Here is a 7,377-nt window from a genome sequence, read left to right on the forward strand (position 1 = left end):
TAACTATCTTACCCAGGACCGCCGAAGCAGCGTGGACCAGTGGAGGACTATACTTTGTTCATAACACCACAGTATTAAGTATGGTGTCCTCTTCCACATAGGGCAAGCTAGAATTAACTATCTTACCCAGGACCGCCGAAGCAGTGTGGACCAGGGGAGGACTATACTTTATACTTCACACACTAGCCATATTGAAGTCATCACTTGGTTGAAGCACTGAACTAGGGCGAGTCTATCGTTTACTTTGCATTGGGATAATACGCTGCATGCTCTCTTAGGTTAATGTCATGTGGTTGGCTATAGAGCATGCCCAAGTGATGACTTTGTTTAAAGCTCAACAGGTAGAGTATTATGTCCTCTTCCACATAGGGCAAGCTAGAATTAACTATCTTACCCAGGACCGCCGGAGCAGCGTGGACCAGGGGAGAACTATACTTTGTCTTGTATGCCCTCTTCCACATAGGGCAAGCTAGAACTAACTATCTTACCCAGGACTGCAAAGCAGCGTGGACCAGTGGAGGACTATACTTTGTTCATTACACCACAGTATTAAGTATGGTGTCCTCTTCCACCATAGGGCAAGCTAGAACTAACTATCTTACCCAGGACCGCCGAAGCAGTGTGGACCAGGGGAGGACTATACTTTATACTTCACACACTAGCCATACTGAAGTCATCACTTGGTTGAAGCGCTGAACTACGGCGGGGTAATCGTTTACAGGTTATAATCATATAGCTGCATGCTCATTAGTAGATAATGGAATATTGTATGGCAATATGAGCATGCCCAAGTGATGACTTTGTTTCAAGCTCAACAGGTAGGGTATTGAGTCCTCTTCCACATAGGGCAAGCTAGAATGAACTATCTTACCCAGGACCGCCGGAGCAGCGTGGACCAGTGGAGGACTATACCTTGTCCATTACACCACAGTATTAAGTATTGTGTCCTCTTCCACATAGGGCAAGCTAGAATCAACTATCTTACCCAGGACCGCCGAAGCAGCGTGGACCAGATGAGGACTATACTTTATACTTCACACCACAGTTTTGAGTACGCCTTGCATAAAGTATCTAGTTTGAACCACGAGGGCTCACAATGTAGAACCGCGAGGGCTCTAGTACCGATTCTCTCGGTACGGCTTGGTCCGTGTTCCTTTATGCTTGTACTCTAAGTATTAAGTATTGTGTCCTCTTCCACATAGGGCAAGCTAGAACTAACTATCTTACCCAGGACCGCCGAAGCAGTGTGGACCAGGGGAGGACTATACTTTATACTTCACACACTAGCCATACTGAAGTCATCACTTGGTGGGGGTGAACTACGGCGGTATCTATCGTTTTGGTTCGGTCTATATAGGGTCGCTTGCATGCTCATTCGAATATAATGTAATTGTGTATGGCAATATGAGCATGCCCAAGTGATGACTTTGTTTCAAGCTCAACAGGTAGGGTATTGAGTCCTCTTCCACATAGGGCAAGCTAGAATGAACTATCTTACCCAGGACCGCCGGAGCAGCGTGGACCAGTGGAGGACTCTATACTTTATACTTCACACCACAGTATTGAGTACGACTTGCATAAAGCCCCTAATGAGAACCACGAGGGCTCTCTCAATGTAGAACCACGAGGGCTCTAGTACCGATTCTCTCGGTACGGCTTGGTCCGTGTTCCTTTATGCTTGTACTCGCAGAAAGTCTCAACCCGGAGGTCTTGACTTTGATTGTCATAGTTGGACTACGACGGGGCATCCGACCATTGCTGATCGAACACCCCTGATTCACCATCTTTCGGGTAGGCGGTACGCGTACCTCCGGACGCGGAAGTCTCAACCCGGAGGTCTTGACTTTGATTGTCATAGTTGGACTATGACGGGGCATCCGACCATTGCTGATCGAACACCCCTGTTACACCATCTTTCGGATAGGCGGTGCGCGACACCACCGACGCGGAAAGTCTCAACCCGGAGGTCTTGACTTTGTATTGTTGGATAGTCCTCTTCCACTATAGGGCAAGCTGGAAATATTCCATTTTACCCAGGACTGCCGAGGCAGCGTGGACCAGGGGAGAACTTCACGGAATCTTCAGGCATCCATGATTGCCATAGTGCGTAAGCCGCCGCTGTGCGCGTCAACTCGTTCCCCGTGAGGAGGAGTCTAGCCGCCGCTAAAAGACGAAGCATTAAGTGTCCTCATTCCACTATAGGGCAAGCTAGAATTAACTATCTTACCCAGGACCGCCGAAGCAGCGTGGACCAGGCGAAGACTATACTTTATACTTCACACCACAGTATTGAGTACGACTTGCATAAAGCCCCTAATGAGAACCACGAGGGCTCTCTCAATGTAGAACCACGAGGGCTCTAGTACCGATTCTCTCGGTACGGCTTGGTCCGTGTTCCTTTATGCTTGTACTCGCGGAAAGTCTCAACCCGGAGGTCTTGACTTTGATTGTCATAGTTGGACTACGACGGGGCATCCGACCATTGCTGACCGAACACCCCTGATTCATCATCTTTCGGATAGGAGGTGCGCCCACCTCCGACGCGGAAGTCTCAACCCGGAGGTTCGGACTTAGAGTTTTTCCCATTTAAAAGTTTTTCTCTTAGCCATACTGAAGTCATCACTTGGTGAACGATTGAACTAGGGCGGGTTAATCGTTTATAGGTATCATGTGGTTTGCATGCTCTCTTAGGTTAAGGTCATGTGGTTGGCTATCGAGCATGCCCAAGTGATGACTTTGTTTCACGCTTGCTTGATTTCTTCATGATTCCCTGTTATATAGTGTAATCATTCGAGAACAGGGAATCTTTGGTTTTGCTCAACAGGTATTGGATGTCAACTTGGTATCTAGATCGCATTAAGTCTCAACCCTTAGGTTCGGACTTGTATAGTGACATCTTGTTACGGTCTTGAGTCTCAACCCGCAGGTTCGGACTACTTAGTGTTTGATCGAATATAATATGGCAACTTGTGCCTAAGTCTCAACCCGCAGGTTCGGACTTCTGTTTATTTGGCCAATGTATGTATAAGGCAACTTGTGCCTAAGTCTCAACCCGCAGGTTCGGACTTGTGTATTTGTTCGAAGTCATGTATAAGGCAACGTGTGCCTAAGTCTCAACCCGCAGGTTCGGACTTGTTAGTGTTTCGTCAACTTTCATATGGCAACTTGTGCCTAAGTCTCAACCCGCAGGTTCGGACTTGTGTATTTGTTCGAAGTTTTATATAAGGCAACTTGTGCCTAAGTCTCAACCCGCAGGTTCGGACTTCTATAGTGTTTCGTCAATTATCATATGGCAACTTGTGCCTAAGTCTCAACCCGCAGGTTCGGACTTCTATAGTGTTTCGTCAATTATCATATGGCAACTTGTGCCGAAGTCTCAACCCGCAGGTTCGGACTTCTATAGTGTTTCGTCAATTATCATATGGCAACTTGTGCCGAAGTCTCAACCCGCAGGTTCGGACTTCTGGAAGGATCACTTGGCCACTAATGATCCTTCCGCAGGTTCACCTACGGAAACCTTGTTACGACTTTTACTTCCTCTAAATCATCAAGTTCGGTCAACTTCGATAAAGCAGACGCGGTTCACGAGGATCCAGCGAACGATCATCTCCAAAGACCTCACTAAATAATCCATCGGTAGTAGCGACGGGCGGTGTGTACAAAGGGCAGGGACGTATTCAACGCTGGCTGATGACCAGCACTTACTAGAAGTTCCGAGTTCATATGGACCATTGCAATCCATAATCCCTACTAAGTGAGTATTTGAGTGATTTCCCGTTCCTCTCGGAATAGGAGACACGCTGCTACCCACATTGTAGCACGCGTGTAGCCCAGAACATCTAAGGGCATCACGGACCTGTTATCGCTCGATCTCATTTTGCTAAACACAAATTGTCCTGCTAAGCAGCGTACCGTAAGTGCACTTGCGCACACGAACAGCGAAGGTGTCAGGTCATACTCCACCGAAAGGTCCTAACCCGTTCCAATCGGCATCGACGCATTAACGCTGACTGCGTTCTAGTTAGCATATGTGAGTCACGTTCGTTATCGGAATTAACCAGACAAATCAATCCACGAACTAAGAACGGCCATGCACCACTACCCTTAAATTTGAGAAAGAGCTATTAATCTGTCTCACCTCCATAAGTTCGGACCTGGTAAGTTTTCCCGTGTTGAGTCAAATTGAACCGCAAGCTCCATTTCATTGTGGTGCCCTTCCGTCAATTCCTTTAAGTTTCAACTTTGCAACCATACTTCCCCCGGAACCTGACTTTGGTTTCCCGGAAGCTACTGAGAGCACCTGGTTGTAGCGTCTCCCAATTGCTAGTTGGCATCGTTTACGGTTAGAACTAGGGCGGTATCTAATCGCCTTCGATCCTCTAACTTTCGTTCTTGATTAAAGAAAGCATCCTTGACAAATGCCTTCGCTTTAGTTAGTCTTACGACGGTCTACGAATTTCACCTCTCGCGCCGTAATACTAGTGTCCCCAACTACTTCTGTTAATCATTACCTCCGGTCTGAGTACAAACCAATGAAAGATTAGACCAAGGTCGTATTCCATTATTCCATGCAAGATTATTCTAGGGCGTTTGGGCACCCTGCTTTAAGCACTCTAATTTGTTCAAGGTAAACGTGAGCGGTCGAGCTCTATATTACACTTGCACCCGTTGAAGGGCACACCATGACACAGACTTGGTGCCCTACCACACCATTGAGTCGCAACCAGATTCCGACTTGGCCCACCGACCACGGGTTGACCGGGTCGGCGGAGCCGGACTGTGTTGGACAAGTATCAACTTCGAACGTTTTAACCGCAACAATTTTAATATACGCTAGTGGAGCTGGAATTACCGCGGCTGCTGGCACCAGACTTGCCCTCCACTTGATCCTCGTAGAAGGATTTATGCTCTACTCATTCCAATTATGAAACATCATTAAAGAGTTTCATATTGTTATTTCTCGTCACTACCTCCCCGTCCCGGGATTGGGTAATTTACGCGCCTGCTGCCTTCCTTGGATGTGGTAGCCATTTCTCAGGCTCCCTCTCCGGAATCGAACCCTGATTCCCCGTTACCCGTTGCAACCATGGTAGTCCTCTATACTACCATCCATAGTTGATAGGGCAGATATTTGCGAGATCTGTCGTCGGTGCGAGACCATACGATCAGCATCATTATCCAGACTTCAACTCAATGACACGGAGAACCCGCGATTGGTTTGACTAATAAGTGCACCAGTTCCCGCGAGGGTCCTGGCATGTTGCATGTATTAGCTCTAGATTTTCCACAGTTATCCAAGTAACTAGGTTGCTGATCTCGTAAATTATAGCTGTTATACTGAGCCTTATGCGGTTTCACATTAAATCTGTTTGTACTTAGACATGCATGGCTTAACCTTTGAGACGAGCGTATATTACTGGTAGGATCAACCAGAATTCCGACTTTGCGTTCGAATGTTCATTGTCCCATTGCACCCGGAGGAGCAAACACCACGTTCTATATGTTGTCAAGTCCGGTAGCACACGGGAGGCGAGCCCCCGTGCGAACCTCATTGCCCTCGTATCACACACACCCGATGCACCGGACAGGCACTTGAGCGGCATTCGACTCCGCTAAGCGCACGTGCGCCCGATTGTGCATGCGCTGACGGGGCCTTCATACCCCTACCACAGCGACCTTATGCCAAACTTCCATGAATACTTAGGTGAGCTGACAAGGGCCTTCATTTCCCTACCATCAACTAAAGGACACGCTAGGCGCGTCCGATCATTGCAACTGCGGGGCTTTCATACCCCAATCACCACAGTACGCAATTCACCAGAGTTTAATCACAACCCCCCCGGACATGGCACACTATTAACTTGCAACAAAACTTAGTGTGTGCCGGGCACATCGGTTCCACAAAATCATTCCCGATGTACCCCAATTGGGGTTGTGAACGCATCCATGGTCCTCTGACACACCCAACCAAGCGTGGATACTACATACCTCAAACACCCAGTACACTAACAGACAAATCAATATATGGTTGCTTTCCCCCAGACATTTGCCAATCACTTGGCACCCGGACGGGAACTCGCTCCTGATTGCGCCATTGCCACCCATTTGCCAAGAGCGAGTTCTGTATGTAGATTTCATTTGGAAAGACAACCGTGTACTGGATATTCTATCCGACGATTACAGATGACGAGTACGAGACTCGACTACACTCACGGATAATACATTTTGGGTCGAGATTGCTTTCGGGGTTTTCGATTGGTCTTGCGCTTGTAAACGTATAACTTTGACTTGTGGTAACCTCGGTATGTTAGTCGATCACGTGGTTGTGAACTGGGTAGGGGTGAGCAATCTGTTCACTTGCACTCTGGGTAGGAATATGGTGAGCGCTATAGGTTAAAGATCATGGTATGGTTCCATCGTGATGACTTTCGCTAGATAGTAGTATGTTTGGATAGTTATAACGTTTTTGGCCATTTGTTCATAGTGTTCGGTTCATTCAGGAATTCGATTGGTCTTTGCTTCACACACGTGGTCGATCACTTGGATGTGAACTAGGGTGAGATTAAGGTGTTCACTAGTGCTCTTCGGTTTTGGATCAGTAATGAGCACTTGATTGGTTTCGCATAATATGTATCCATAGTGATGACTCTTTCCAGCTTAAGATTTCGTTACCAGTTTCGAATCCTCCCCACGTTCGCTTTTACTTGGTTAGGTTTTCGAGTGTAGCTTTGAAAGCAATCTCATGTATGTATCCCATCTGATATAAGCCACTGACAGTTCATGTCACCTCGTTCAACTCTCGCTGGGTCACAGAAGTATGTTACTGCGCCCATTATCCCTACTCGGATAGGTTCGGTTCGTTCGTTTTATACTTCGGTGAGTAAACTCAATTTGTGCATCGCATAGCCATGGAAAGCAAGCTTTCGCGGGCCTCTTCGACTGTTTTGATACGAGCTGTGCCCGTGATGCTTGTCATCCCAGGATACTAGACCCCTTTGGACGACCGCATGACCATCAGAAAGTAAATTCCACGTTCGATTTGGGGTGTGAACCCCGAACATAAAGTCTTTGTGTAGAACCACGAGGGCTCTATAGTACCGATTCTCTCGGTACGCTTGGTCCGTGTTCCTTTATGTTCGTACTCTTGTGTGTATAATCTTCATGTTCGATTTGGGATATTTGCTACTGTCACCGTTTGAGTACTATGGGGCTTGAACCAATAACATAAAGTCTTTGTGTAGAACCACAAGGGCTCTATAGTACCGATTCTCTCGGTACGCTTGGTCCGTGTTCCTTTATGTTCGTACTCTTGTGTGTATAATATTCATGTTCGGTTTGGGATATTTGCTACTTTCACCAGGGTCCCGTTCTTCATAC

The sequence above is a fragment of the Anopheles ziemanni genome (genome assembly GCF_943734765.1).
Source record: "Anopheles ziemanni chromosome X unlocalized genomic scaffold, idAnoZiCoDA_A2_x.2 X_unloc_15, whole genome shotgun sequence".
NCBI classification, from domain to species: domain Eukaryota; kingdom Metazoa; phylum Arthropoda; class Insecta; order Diptera; family Culicidae; genus Anopheles; species Anopheles ziemanni.